Below are 15933 nucleotides of genomic sequence, written 5' to 3' on the forward strand. Positions count from 1 at the left end.
CCCCATAGAAGCCCACTATTGTTATTATTGTGCCCTTACATTATTATTGTTATGTTGGCTCTGATTATGTTATGACCCCTTAGACTCCTATATATAGAAAGGAGGTCTTTTCATTTGTATCATCCAAGAATTGCTCATTTATGTAATGTAAAGGAGGTTTCCCCCTCGAAGAGGCTGAATTCTAAGGCATGGATCTCTCTTTTCTATCTTTTTGTGAGCTGGTTTCATAACAATGCACCAGAAAAAGAGTCTAGATTTAGGAGGACTACTGAGCTTCCACAAAGACCTAGATCACCAATGCCAAGCATCCCCTAACCTTCTTCCCATTTGATAAATGTAACCATATTTCAGAGCATATAGACCAATGGGAGAGTTTACCCAATGAATATCATCAACTCTATCCTTTAGTCAAACATTTTATCTCTAAAGTTCCTTTGTGTGATCCCTCCAAACCCCCATCCACTTAGGCTTAAGCTCTAAATCCTCCGCAGACTTCCAACCCCGATTCCAAAAAGTAGTAGACTCTTCATGATAGATATGGTTGAGTGAAAAAGTCCCCTTAACAACAAGTGAGTCAACCAGGCCCCTAGGAAGAAAGAAGGCCTCATTACAACCAACTGAAGGATCAATTCCCACACGAAAAGTAGTACCATTACCAACCAACCATGATAAACCATCAACAATAATATCAAAAGAGTTAATCGTAGCCTTCCAAATAACCGAAGAATTTCTATGAGACTTCTCCAGAGCTCTCAACCAAGCCATCAAATCAATGGGATCAATGTGTTTTCTTTTTATCACCGAAGTCCATAAATTTTTCTTCGTCAGAACAATCCATCTCGATTTTGCTGCCAGTGAGCGAGAAAACAGGGAAGGTCCTTTATGCCCCACCCTCCTTTCTCTTTAGGGCAAGAAATTTTTTCCTAGACCACCCAAGGAAATACATCCTCCACCTTTGAGCCTTCCCAGAGAAACTGACCATAGATCTTCTGGATTTGTGAAAGGATATCTTTTGGAACCCATGAAAGAGCAATCGAGTAAATTGGAATAAGCTGTAAAACTGATTTAATCAGGACCAAGTGCCCAGCCTAAGAAACCCACTTGAAACTCTAGTGCTTGACTCTTTTTCCAATTTTTGTAACTAACCATTTCCAGTCTGATTTTTTGTAGGAGTCCGACTTCAAGAGAAACCCCATATATTTAAGGCTTTCCATTAGGGGCATGACAAAAAAGGGAAAAAAGGATGTTGATCTAGTAATCTCAGCCCCCGAAAGACCATTGTGAGTAATAGAAGATTTTGGTGCATTTATACTCATTCTTGTAGCTTTTAGGAATAAATCCATAATTCACTGAAGCTTAAAAAGGTCCCCCGTGGAGCCATCACAAAAAAGTAAGATGTCATCCACAAAGAGTAAATGTGTGATGAAAAGGTTTATGGTGATTTCAATGCCTTTATATTTTCCCTTTCTAATGGAAAGGTAAATTAAACAGCTCAAACCCTCCACAGCTAAAAGGAACAAAAGAGGAGATAAAGGGAATCCCCATCGAAAGCCTCTTTGACTATGAAAAAAATCAGAATCCGCCCCATTAATAAGAACAACAAATCTCACATTGGTAATGCATCCCATGACCCAATTATTGAAACCAATGTTGAAACCCAGGTGAGTCATCAGAAGATGTAAATACATCCATCTAAGCTTATCATATGCCTTTGAGAGATCAATCTTGACAACCATTCCTTTTTTATTATTTCTTTTGATACTATACATGGATTCCTGGGCCACACCAATAGCTTCATGAATTTTCCTGCCTTCAAAGGAAGCCAAATTATTCCATGGAAATAGTTTTTTGAAAGAATAGGTTTTAGCCTACGAGCAATGATTTTTGCAATAATTTTGTAGGTGCAAATGCATAAGGAGATGGGTTTGAAGTCATCGAAAAATTGGGGATCATTAGAATTTGGGATCAAAGCCAGAAAGGTCGAGTTAATAGGATCATGGAAAAAACCCCAGTTCTTAGATTCCTCCACCAATCCAGCCAGATCATCCCCAATGATATCAAAAAAGTGTTGGAAGAATTCCACCATCCAACCATCAGGACCTGGGCTCCTCTCTTTCTGCATAGTGTGAAGGACCCCCTCCACTTCCCCCTTTCTGACTCGGCCCACTAGGGTCTCATTATCATCTTCATCCACAAACCTAGGGAAAACGTGAGCAACCTGGATGACTTCAACAATAGTGGGCTCAGGGAGAGCTTTGAACAAGTTTTTAAAATGACTGACACCCACAGATGATAACTCACTAAAAGAAGAAGTCAACTCCCATTATTCATTTTTCAATTCCCAGATCAAATTAGAGTTTTTCCTTCCCTTGGCATAGTTCTGGAAAATTTTTGAGTTTTCATCTCCTACCTTAAGCCAAATGGCTCTACTTTTCAACCTCCATTTTTCTTCATTTTCTTTTAGGATCCTGTGCCTTTCACCCTCCATAGATTTTATCTTTCTCTTTTTTTCCTCCATCTCATACCCATCTCCCTCCAAGCTTTCAAGAACCTCTAGTTCAGATTCAATAGATTTTAGAGTAGCCATCCCTAATAGATTTTTCCTTTACCCAAGAGATAGAAGCATATTTAAGTTTTCTAAGTTTATCCATAAAGGACTGTGCAAGGGATAAAGCCAAGGAGCCATTCTGAGTACTCCAAATCTCACGAACTAATTTATTGAAAGAAAAATCTTTTAACCACAAAGAATTGAATTTAAAAGGTGAGCCAAGCTTCCTACTAGCCCCTTTTAGTTCCATATAAATAGGGAAGTGGTCTGAGTCACCCCTAGTGCCAACCCATTGGTGAAAATAAGGAATATAAGCAGCCAAATAATCTTTTATTAGAAAGCGGTCTAATCGCTTAGCAACCCTTGCCTCACCCACCCTCCTATTCCTTCAGGTGGGGGTTTCTTTGATAATATCAACATTAAGAAGATGCCCCATCTATATTTTGTTTAGGAAGAAATATTCCAGAGGATCCACCTGTGCATTAGGTCCCCATGACTCAGAGATCCCTAGTGAGACATTTAGATCCCCTCCAATCACAAGGTTTGGATAGTTTAGCAGATATTTTGCAAACAGATTATTCCAAAAGGAAATACAATCCTAACAGGGGCCATATAAGTTAAGAAGAGTTAAGTTTGTACATAGTTTAGATGAGTATACCTCCACTCCCAACATTGAATCCAAACCCCAAGAGTTTAAGATTTTTAAGCTACTTTTTTCTATGCCTAAAACCAAACCCCCTGAACGACCATTTTTATCCAGGGCCATAAATGGCCACCCAGGCAACATATTTCCCAGAATATTTATAATAGACTGCCCCCCGAACTCAGGGTCTCTTGCATCATAATCACATCACACTTCACATTCATAAACAAGTGTTTTAATGCCAACTTCTTTCGGGGAATGGAAATCCCTTTGCAATTGAAGGATAATAGGATCATTTGGAAACCACCAATTGGGTCATCACTACTCTAAGTGACCCTTTTAGGGATAATTGTTTACCATCGACAATATCAAGTTTGGCTTCAAGATGGGATTTTGAAAGGTTTGATTTCCTACCCTGATATTTTGGTGGGCCAGCAGATTCCTGTAGGAGACCAGGGCTTCCCACTGGATCATCCGGATGAAGTCTATTTTCCTAGGGCCTAAGATTGTAATAAGGTTTAACAGGGTTCAAAACAGCAGAATAAGTAAAAACAGATCCCCCCATCGATGGACCAAAACGGCTTAGAGTCAAAATGGACATAATAATGTTGTCAAGGGCCAAAGAGATATTTCTATGTGAAGAGAGAAAACCAATAGAAGGCCTGGAGGGACCAAAGCTATTACAAGGATCTACAGAGGGCGAGATCAAAACTAAAATAGAGGAAGGGAGAAAAAGGGCAGTACCCACAGGGAGAGATGCCTCCTCTGCTGTCATCTCGTCCACCACGTGTACAGGAGCACTCCCTTCAGCCACAACAACCACAACCCACTGGTTTTCATTGTTTTCATTTTGTAAAAGGACCTCCACCCGATGTCTCCCTGATTGGACACCCTGTTCCATGTCATCTTTCATTGGTAGTTCCTGTATTTCTCGAACTGGTTCCACCTGATTCTTCCTCTTGTGCCTGAAACCTAATGGGAAATCCCTTGTCAAGTGCCCGTGCTTATGACAACGGTGGAAATGCTATGGAAATTGTTCATAATCTATGGTTTGTGTCAAGGTGTATCCCACCACTTGAACCTCCATCATATCTGCCAACCCTTCCCTCAAGTCCAAATAAACCAGAATACGAGCCACTTTCCTTTCATTAGTTACTCGGAAGGACATATCCACTACAAGAAAGTGCCTAGGATGTTCCCAATAGCCTTAAAAACATCCAAGGACCAGAGTTGAGGGGCAAGTAAAGGGAGGCGCACCCACAGCAGAATCTCACCCAATCTTTCTCTCTATGCATCAAACACGGGGTGTCATCTCTTGAAGAAAATAGGGAATTTCCCGAAACTGTGTCCATAAACCACCCCCTTGCCAAGCTGATAACTTCCGTCTAAGAATCCGACCTTGATTCTTGTTCCTTATTAATCCATTCCGTAATATAATTAACAGAAAATTGTTTACCTTTTACCCTACCCATAAGAATTTGCTCAGCTGCATCCATTTCCTCATCCATTTGGATGTCCACCCTTAAAATTAATTTAGGTTTCCCTCTTTCCTTATTACCTTTCCTTTTTTCCTCTTCTGCCTAGAGGACAAAACATTCACCAATGGAGTGACAAAGACATTTTCTTCATCCACTTGGTTTTCCAAGCCTTGTTCACCACCCACTAGGTTATCCGGAGCAAAAAGAGAGTTTTTCAGGCCTTCTAGAACCAAATCATGCCCAACATTTCCGCTAGTGAGGGGTTGTCCACATTCCCTTGTCCCCATAGACCCCAACTCCGGATAGCCACCTGGGTCTAAAGCATTACATGGGGAATCATGGAACCCTAATCGAACATTCCCATAAGATTCCTGTAAAGGAAACCCCGCTAAAATATTTATATCCGAAAATCCATTAAAGGTTTTCAAATTGGCAACCCTAGGATCCACCTATAACTGAAAAGACTCTGAGAGATTGATCGCACAATTCGTAACAGGGATTTTTCAATTCAGTGTTTTGTAAAGACCCGGTCCCCCGACCAACTTCCTAGCCCCTAGAAACTCATTAAGGCAAGAATGAAGCCCTTCCTGCCTCTTTAAACCACTGCTCCTAACAATATCTTCCAATCCACCCATTAAAACCCTAGAAATAGAGACAACAGAAGGGGATGTGGAACTTACCAGTAAACCCGCCGACGACCCGTTAGAAAGACCTGCCAAAACTGCCCCTTTCAGACCTTCATGAATTCCAGAGTCTGGAAACCCACAAACCGCCTTTGTGGAGGGGGTTTTTGACTCTTCCAACAAACCTATACCACTGCCATAATTCCATGCCAGCTTTGTAAATAAACTTTTGCCAAGTGGAGACTTAGCTGGCATAACCCCCTTCGCTATTGCCAGGTTCTTCACTGTCGGTTCCAATCTTGACACCGAAAGGATGTCCTCTGGGGCCGTGTCCAAGTCTACGAAGTCAGACAAAATCACCATCACTTAGAACAGTGAATAGAAAATGCAGAAAAAATGAAATGAAAATTGGTGTGTCTGGTAAAAGGCCCGGTGAGAACCTGCAGGCCAAAACCCTGAGACAACGGGGAAAACCCCGCATCGTATAAGCCCTGGTTACCGACTTCCCTAGAAGTGAACACCCCAAGATAAAAGAAATGACAAAGGGAAGAGAGAACAGTGAAGCCAGAGTGGAAACCCAAAAAAATCCATAGAAACTCCGGTCAGCCAAATGACAGTAACCTCAAGACAACCAAACTGGGAAAAGGGAAAAAACATTCATATTATATCCCTCCTCGAGTGGAGCATCCTCAAACATGTCCCCCTTGTAGAAATTTCACCTGTAGATCAAACTGGTAATGTAATGTACTAAAACAAAACACATGATCTACTTCTACAAAACATTAAGCGGAAGCAAAATCAATTTCATGAGCAACATCAACCATAAACACATATAACTGATCAAGAGAAATAATCACACATAACACAAATATATCACTAGGGAAAGCACCAGAATAAAACCCCAACACTGTATTATTAATCAAGTGGAAGTCCTCTTTTGTTTACAAAAAATATCAGCTCAAGAGCTATCCTGTACTTTCTGCAATCAAAATATGAAGATCATAGACTCACTATGCCTCAATATGTAGGCCTCAAGTCCACCAATCGCCTATTTCCTTGCGCAATTTTGATTGGGGTCCAATTACAAAACATATGTGAATTGGCCCCAATCATACCTACTGTCAACCATAGGTCCAACTATGCAATCCTTGAGGACACTACTTCATCTTGCATGCAAGGAATATTCCATGGGAAGATCCAAGCATCAGATAGTACACTGTCCCTCATCTGATCTCAACTGGGTCTCTGACAGAACTGACATGCAACAATTATCCTTGAGTGAATCCTCAGTTATCTAAAATAATAGTTGTCATATGCATGAAAGCATTAACAAACTATATTTTATTATTTTAACAACTTGTTAAAATAATCTAACTGGACTTGACTAGTTAGAACTAAGTCAACTGATTCTCTCATTATAGAACTCATACTTAATTCCTCAATCAGTGGGACAACTAATTTGCATGTTCTCACAAAGACTTCAAGTTTAATTTTTCCAACTAATTAACTCATGGAGATTAATCAGTTAATATTTTAAACTGCTGTTAAGACCAAATTCGATTTTAATTCCTATAGATAGACCAGGGACTGCTATAAATAGGAAGGGACCCAAAAATTCTATTTTTAGAACTTTCTATTTTTATCAGTTTCACCTCTCACCCAAGGTGGCCAATGACCTCGCTGGCCAAACTGTTATTTTTAGACATGCTATTTTTAGAAATTCTATTTTTAGCACATTCTAAATTTAGCATTTCTTGTTGCCCACTTTTCAACACTCCCTCTCAACAAGAAAGGGATTATCAGTAACCCCGATCCTGTCTTTGTGGAACTCAAACTTGCCTTTTGACAATGCCTTTGTCAAAATATCTGCATCCTGTTCCTCGGTCGAAATGTATTGTAACATCATGATCCTCTTGACCACAAAATCCCTTAGATGATGATAACGGATATCTATATTCTTGGACCTGTCATGAAACACTGGATTCTCAGAGAGTTTAATGCAACTTTGATTATCACAATATATCACTGTAGGATCCATCATCTGACCAAACAATCCCACTAGAATCTTCCGCATCTAGATGGCCTCACATGCAGCCTGACTAGCTACCATGTACTCTGCCTCTACTGTGCTAAGTGCAACTGATCTCTGTTTTCGGCTATACCAAGAATCTGTAGCTAACCCAAGGTTAAAGATTCCTCTAGAAGTGCTCTTCCTGTCTAATGGACTACCTGCCCAATCTGCATCTGTGAAGCCTTGGAGCTTCACTCCCTCTATCTGCCTGTACCATAATCCATACTGTGTAGTGCCTCTGAGATATCTCAGCACATGCTTTGCCACCTTCCAAAATAACTTGGTTGGCTGAACCATAGCTTGACTCAACTGGTTCACTACAAAGCACAAATTCGGTCGTGTGTTCACCAAATACATGAGTGAACCCATAAGCTGCCTATAGACAGTAGCAGCTACTACCTCACCTGAAGTAGCATCCTCCCTCTAGTTACCTGCTAGAGGGGTCTCCATGGGCTTGCACATCTCCATGTGGAAGCGCCTAAGTATCTCATTGGCATACTTGCCCTGAGACAAAAATACTTCCCCATCTCTCTACCGCACCTCCATGCCTAGAAAGTAGTGCATGAGGCCCATGTCCTTCATCTCGAACTCTCTTGCAAGACTTGATCAACTGATCATCACCTGTCAAAATTAGATCATTGACATAAAGTACAATAATCAATAGCTTACCATCTACAATGATGTGGTAGAGGTTCGCACCTGCTTCACTCTTGGTGAAGCCCAACCTGGTGAAATAGCTGCCGATCCTAGTATAACAAGCATGGGGTGCTTGCTTCAGCCCATACAATGCTCGTTTGAGCTGACACACATGTGACTCACGATTGAAGGTCTAAAATCCCTCTGTCTGCTCTATGTATACCTCTTCCTCAATCTCCCCATTGTGGAACGTTGTTTTCACATCCATCTAATGGATCTGCCAACCCATCTGTGATGATAGTGCTAGAATCGATCTAATTGATGAGTACCTTGCAACAAGAGCAAAGGTCTCATCATAGTCAATCCCCTCAACCTGTGAGAAACCACAGGCATCAAACCTTGCCTTGTGTTTCTCAATACTACCATCAGCTGCCTACTTTACCTTGTAAAGCCATCAGGAAGTAACCACTGACTTGTTCCTCGGTCTAGGAACAACATCCCATACGTTGTTCTGCATGAGAGAATCACACTCCTCTACCATCGCATCCACCTAAACTGGCTGTTGCACTGCCTCCTCAAAAGAAGAAGGCTCAGTCGCTACACACTCCCCAACTAGGGCCATGTAGCCAATGTATCTATCAGGAGATCTCCTATGTCTGTGTTGAGAGGATGGCTGACCCACATTCTCGCTCGCATCTTGCATCAATCTGTCAGCTTCCCATGAGCATTTCTACCCCTTTCTGGAAGATTCTCCAGCAGTGATGATCTCCACTACTGGAATCTCTGCATGCGGTTGATCCGCATCATCAGGAGGCTCCTCCTCCTTAGGAACTAATAGTTCCTCATCATCACCATGCAACTTGAGCTCCCTCTCAAGTGATACTCGCATGGCTCGCTGCTCATCGAACTTCAGATCCCTGCACACTACGGTCCTCTGACTGGCAGGCAGAAACACACGATAGTTGTGAGGTGTATCTGTGTACCCCACAAGTATTCCCAACTTAGTTATTGGGTCTAGCTTCTTTCGAGCATCTTTGGTCACATGATAGAAGACTGGTGATCCAAAGATGCGGAAGTGACTCACATCTGGTCTCTTCCCTGAAAAAGCCTCCATAGGTGTCTTCATCCCCAAAATACGATGAGGACTTTTGTTCTAAAGATATACTGCTGTATTGCATGCCTCAGCCCACAGATGAAGTGGTAGGCCTTGGTCATGCAACATCGATTGAGCTGCGCCCACAATAGATCTATTCTTCCTTTCAACCACCCCATTTTGTTGTGGGTTATGAGGTGCCATGAGTTCCCGTTTAATTCCTTCTGAAGCACAGAAGTCCTTAAACTACTGGGAAATATACTCTCCACCATTATCACTTTGCAAGGCCTTTACTTTCATCCCTGATTCTTTCTCTGCCAAAGCTTTGAACTCACAAAACTTCAAGAAGGTTTGATCCTTCTTTTGCATGAAGTAGATCCAACATCTACGAGAAAAATCATCAACAAAAATAACATAATACCTTTTCTTTCCGATGGAGGCTGTAGAGAAGGGCCCGCATACATCTGAATGAACTCGCTCTAGAACTGCTCCTGCTCTACCATCCCGATCATGAAAAGAAGATTTTGCATACTTACCCAAAGTGCAACCTTTGCATGTGCTCACTTGCTCCAGCTTGCACTTGGGTAATCCGGTAGAAATTTGCTGCATGATCTTCAAGGCCCCATGATGCAAGTGGCCCAGTCTCCTATGCCATAACTCGCCAATATCTTGGCCATGCATCACCTCTGCTTTGGAACTCAAAGCAACATAGTCTTCTACCTGTAACTTATAGAGATTCTTAACTCGAATCCCTATCTGTTTGGTCTGTCCAGTGCCGATATGCCTTAGGAAAACCTTTCCCAAACTAAAGACTACATCATAGCCTTTATCCTCAAGCATAGCAATAGACACAAGATTCTTTTTCAGCCCTGGTACATACATAACATTAGAAAGAGAGAGGGGAGAACCATGCTCCCTCTGAAACACAATTGTACCTTCACTTGAGACACGATACTTTCTGTCATCACCCATCTCAATCCATATCTGGAGATCTTTCTCCTCCAAAGTGCTGAAAATAGTCTTGTCACCTGACATGTGGAAAGAAGCTCCACTCTCCAAGTACGAAACACATCCCATGCTAGATGAAACCATGCATGCAATAAATGAGAAATCCATCTCAAGTTGTGAAGCCAGAGCATCACCATTAGATTCCTTGGAGGAACCTTTCTTGGACTTCTTCCTCTTTGGGCAACTAGTAGCATAGTGACCCAACTCATGACAATGAAAGCATCTCACCTTCGACTTGTCAAACTTCTTCCCTCCTTGAGAAGACTTGGATTGGGATGCCTTCCCTTTCCCTTTCTTAGCTTTAGATGCTAAAGCCAAGTTCTCTTCATCATCATTCTTTGATGAAGAAGCTCCATCTCTGGTGTTCTGTCTGATCTCCTCCTGCATCAAATCCGACCACAGTCGTTCCCAATCTGGTAGTTTTTCCCTTCCATTCACTGAGTCCTGGTAGCTATGCCAGCTCTTAGGAAGGCCAAGGAGTGCTAGACTCACCATATCATCATCAGCGGTAGTGACCCCTACGCTTGCAAGCTCATCTCTGCAGTTGGTGAGCTTGTTCAGGAATGTAGTGATCGTATCGCCCTTTTCACACTTGATCTTTCAAAGCTTGTCCTTCAGTGCCAGCTTCCTCTGATCACTGCTATTCTGATATAAATCTTTCAATGTTTTCCACATTGCAAACGGAGTCTCCTTCCCATGGAGGCTCGAGACTATGTGATCTCGAACTCCCTCTAGGATGATTCTCCTAGCTCTAGCCACGTTCTTCTTCCAGTCTGCAACCTGAGTAGCATCAGTAGGCTTAGGGACATCTTGATCAATGAAGTCCTTAATGCCATTATCTTCCAATACTGCCTCCATGCGATCCTTCCAAGCTATGTAGTTTGAGCTGCCATCAAGGGCATACTCAAGCCTCAACCCAGTGAAGGCCATCTGGATGAAATTTGAACTGTGATGAGAACTAGATATCTATATCCCGAATAATAAACTTCGAATTTCTTTCTCTTGCTTGTATATTGTTCCTTGCTTGATTAACTGTACTCTGATACTAATTGCTCATCCTTGAGCAACTAATCCAGCTCCTTGTCCTTCATTACTTTCACTGCCACCCTCACATCCCAGGCCTCTGAAGTGGTCTCCTCCTCACTGGCATGGAACCCAGCCTTCCTTTCCACCTCTTCCCACTGCTTTTTCTCTTCTTTTTCTGTGCTGCCTTCCATCAATCCTAACAGCAGAGGTGGGCTTAGCTTGAGGCCACTCCAGCTGGCTTGCAGGTTCTGTATGGACTTTTTGTAGAGGCGCACCCGTGCTAGAGCTTCCCTCATTCGAGTTGGAGTATGGTATTCTCTGATTTTAAGGCTGTGGGACAATGTGTTCCATCGGCGGGTGCAAGCATGAACATAGTTGTCCCCTAACAGTCGCTCCATATCCTCGAAATGTGCTATGGCCTGTGCCTGCTGATCCATGTATTTCAATAAAGTTTGAGGGTTGGTGGCTAAGTGTTGATGGGTCGATATCAATGCAGTGGGATCCCCTGGCTCTGCTCTGATCAGCAGTGGCTCATGTAATTCTCGGTCCATGACCTCCTTGACTTCCGCTGCCCTCTTTTCTTCATGGTTCAACCATGAGGAAAATGCCATCAATTGCGTATCCCCTACAACTGTGTTGGGATCCCATGTGGTCACGTTAGGAAGGGCCAAATTATGGAGATAGAACTCCGAGAGTTTGGCCTTATCCTCTGATGAATTGATATTACATAATGCCGTGAACTATTGGGGGTCTTGGAGCTGGGAGATACCCCTCTGTGCCAATGCATTTATCTGAAATTGCAGCCACTGGTCTCGTAGGTACAGGCCATAGGATTTGGCCGGTTGTCTGCATTGTAGAGCATCCATGGCCCAACTGGCCATGCAAGCCAGTTGTGCCTCTTTTTGCTGCAACTGCTGTTTGAGAGCTTGTATCTCGATTTGTGCTTGCAGTTCCCCTTCCTGTAGATGCGAGGTTGGCTCCCCAAGACCAACTTGCAGTCCTTCTCTGCCTTGATGTTCTGCTGTAGTGTCCCCTGAGGATGTGCCCTTTTCCTTCTTCAGCTCCTGTAGCTGCAGTCTAAGTTTTTCGTTCTCTTCTTGTAGGAACACCCATTGGCAGTTTGCCACGTGTTTAGCCATAGCTAATTCCTTTCTTGCCTCCTTGAGTTGTTCCTCCAAGGGGCCTATGTCTGCCACACCTTTTGATTTAGCTATTTTCATCCACGTGTGGGTTCGTACCCTTTCTTCCTCCAACGCAAAGAAAAGTGGCACAGTGAATTTCTGTGGTATAATTTTTCTAGCTTCTAAGAAGTTATAATATGAGCTTAAACTTGGCTGGGGACTAGGCTCTGGAATATGCTCTTTCTCTTCTTCCCTTGGTGGCTCTACTTCGTCTTCCCTAGGTGGTGATGAGGGTGCCTCTCCCTCCATCCTCTCTGTCTCCTTAAGCCGGGCCAAGGTTTCCTGTAGAGCGGCCTCAACATCCTGTAGCCGGGCTTTTGAAGCCAACCGGTCCATCCTCTCCTTCCAAGTAGTTGTCTTCGGGCTCCCCCTCTCATAAGTGACTGATATCTTTGAGGGGGACCTCTCCCTTGGCGAGGTAGGAGTATCTTCTATAGTAATTGGGCTGCTGGATGGAGGTTGGGGCTTGCCCGTTTTGATTCTCACACTTCTCCTAGCTTTGAAATATAGAGGGGCCTCCCTCTTTCTCTTTTCCTTTGGCTTAGGAGGTGTACTGAGGGTGGCCAGCACGGCTGCTGCCTCCCTTGCAAGAATTTCGGCTCTCTTTTCCTTTGGTTTTCCTTTCTCAGGGCTTCCTGTAGAAGGCCCTTTATCAGCTGATTTCTGGCTTCCTGTAGAAGCCGTTTTTGGTTTTCCTGTAGAAACAGGTGGCACCGTTTTAGCTTGTTTGACTGCGGGGGCTTTGCTTTTTGACTTGGCTGGGGCTGCTGTCGAGGTGCCTTTACTGACGTGGACCTGCTCAGTCTTGTCCACCCTACTTTGTAACCTTTTCTCCCTGGGTGTCAATGTGGATTTGTCATCCTTCTCTTCGGCAACCTTTTTCTCTTGTTTTCCTTTTTTCTCTTTCTTCGGTGCTTTGGCCGTGGGTTCTTGGCCTTTCCCTTTCTTCTCTGTGCGTACTGACTCCTTTTCCTCGCTGCTGGAGGAGGTGAGCTCCTCGGTCAACATTTTGATATCGCCATCCTTAGTTAGATTCCGGAAGGCTTCCCACGAGAGAGGGACTTTGTATGTGTGGAGTGCATCCTCCACGAGGAGCTTAATGAGCCCATGATGAGCTACCTGGTCTGGTGTGCCCTCTCGTAGTTTGGTGGCACATTCGGTCATAGACTGCAGGAGAAAGTAGGGAATACTTAGTTTGCTTTCTGCAGGTAGGTCCATCTGATGTCTCAATTCAGTGAGTAGCTGGAAATGGTACCCATATACAATGTTGAACCGTCCTTCACATGTGATGTATTTCATAATTTGGAGGCTGACCTCACTCCAAAGTGGCTGTAAGCTAGTTCTGCGAACCCCGTTCTTATCTTCTGAGAATTGCTCCTCTGGTGGGAAGAACTCCTTTTTAGCCTTTTGGCCTAATTTCCTCTCCTCCTTGTCCCACGGTACCCCCATTGGGAGCTCAGTGACTCTGCTGATGAACTGTGGGGTGAGTCTGAGACTCAAACCCCTGAAATTGACAGTGGCCACCGTTTTTTATTTTGGCTTCAGAGCTCGCAAGAACTCCTCTGCCACCTCATCATCATAACCTTGAAGTTTGTCGCAGAACGACATCCATCGCGCACGAGTGAACAGTTCCACCACCTCAGGGTTCTCCCTTAGTTTCTTTGAGTCTGTCGGTTCCTTTCTGATGAATCCACCCGGCATGGTGAAAACCTGCTATGTTAACCGGAGGTGGCGGGTGCGTATCAAAAGATGGCCTTTCAGATTTCTTTGGGACAGAGCGTAGAATTACGCCTCTGTCACGCACGCAATTCGTGAAGATTATCTACAGATGAGCCTTGACAGGGGCTCAATTATAAATCACATCCTGTAGAAAACCCCACATATACTTCGACGACAATTCATGCAAAAGGAAGACGACGCTTGCAATTTTATGCTCAGACTTTTTGAAGACGTCGACTTCGCCACCCTTTTAACCAATTGCATGGGAGGAACAGGTTCAGGCTTACCTTTTCCAATTCGCCACCTTTGACGTGAAGGGACCAATTTTCCTCGTGGCAGTGAGCTTCCTGTAGCGTAGCTTTCCTGTAGGAGTAGCGCACGGGTTCTGGAGAGCACGGCAGTGGTTCTGCGTCTTCTGTGCCGCTACCAGACGTTCGAACAAGCCGAAGACTTGGAGTAACGAGCTTCAGAGAAATTCGGACGCTCACTCGACTTCAAAACGGCTGATGATAAATGAGTGGAGTGGCGATCCAGCTAGTAGATTTGAATCCCGGCCAAACTCGTGGCGCGGGGGTGAGTTGTCCCTGCCGGACCATTGGACGACGTCACCTACTCATTTCACTGCAAATCTCCCCGACTGCCGCATCATTCCCCGCAGATCTGCCGCCGCCATTTCCGTTAAATCGCGCTTCTCCCCGACTGGACGCTTCTCACGTGTCCACTACCCGTTTTGCTTGCCACGACCACCACTTTCCAAATCCGACTAGACCATCTGACTGGTCGTCGTGGCCAGTTGAATGGCCATTCGACTGCTCAACCCATTCATTTTCACACTTGCAAACATTTCAAAGTATTATTCATGTAATTCGATGAAAGAAAGGGCGAGGCACTTACCTGTGTGGCCGCGACATGATTTTCAGGTTTCAGGACGATGGTGATTAGATTTGCTCGCTGCTGCTATTTGCACAGGCCCGGGGGTCCTTCCTTTTCGCAGACTGCTGATAGTTACGACGCTTATTACCTGGCTGCGGGTGGTGCATGTGCCCGCTCTATTATTGCATGTTGCAGGCGATTTAATGGTGTACACTCTAGCTGGATGAACTGCTACGGGATTCCTGTAGGATGTCCTGTAGCAGTTTTTCCTCCTCGGGTGCATGCTGAACAGTGGAGACGGTGGCATCGCAGCCATGAACGCAGGGCCCTCGGATGGCTTTGATAAGTATTGCATGGTATCTCTGCATCTTTTTTCCATTTGAGAAGCGCTTCCTCTGATAATTCAATGTGCTGTTTTGATTGTGCAGGTATTTTCATTGCATGGCAACTGGGGTGGTAGAAGGAGGTGACAGCAGTGCGTGATGGAGAAAATGTTAGCTTGCATGCCTCCGTGCCGGACCTCGGGCATTAGATCTCCCCACACAATTAGTTCTGGGCCGTCCAAAACTTCTACAGGAAGTTTCCTGTAGAAATACAGAACTTCCTGTAGAAAGTCCTGTAGCTTCCTGTAGAAGACTAAACTGTGACCAAATCGTGCCCAGACCTTGGAGAAGATGAGTGTTTCCGGAGGGGGTGCTGGTGAGGTCACCTGGTAGCATCGTAGGGACCCTTATCTTTGAGTTGAGGGCCTCCTTTCCTTCATAGAATACCTGCAACCTGCATGCATTGCCACATTGTGAACTTGCTTTCCCTATTTTTTTGTTTTTCTTTTCTTTTTTTTTTTTTTTTTTTGAAAGACAGCAGGGGCGCCTCCATGAGGTTTTCACCCTTACCATCTGCCTTGAGCGCCTCAAAGAGGTTTTCACTCAAGGGTCTTTTTCAAACCTTTTTTCTGAAAGACAGCAGGGGCGCCTCAATGAGGTTTTCACCCCTACCATCTGCCTTGGGAGCCTCAGAAAGGTTTTCACCCAAGG

The sequence above is a fragment of the Pinus tabuliformis genome, chromosome 1_2, assembly GCF_031772625.1.
Source record: "Pinus tabuliformis cultivar Carrire ecotype Pingquan chromosome 1_2, CPIR1, whole genome shotgun sequence".
NCBI lineage: Eukaryota > Viridiplantae > Streptophyta > Pinopsida > Pinales > Pinaceae > Pinus > Pinus tabuliformis.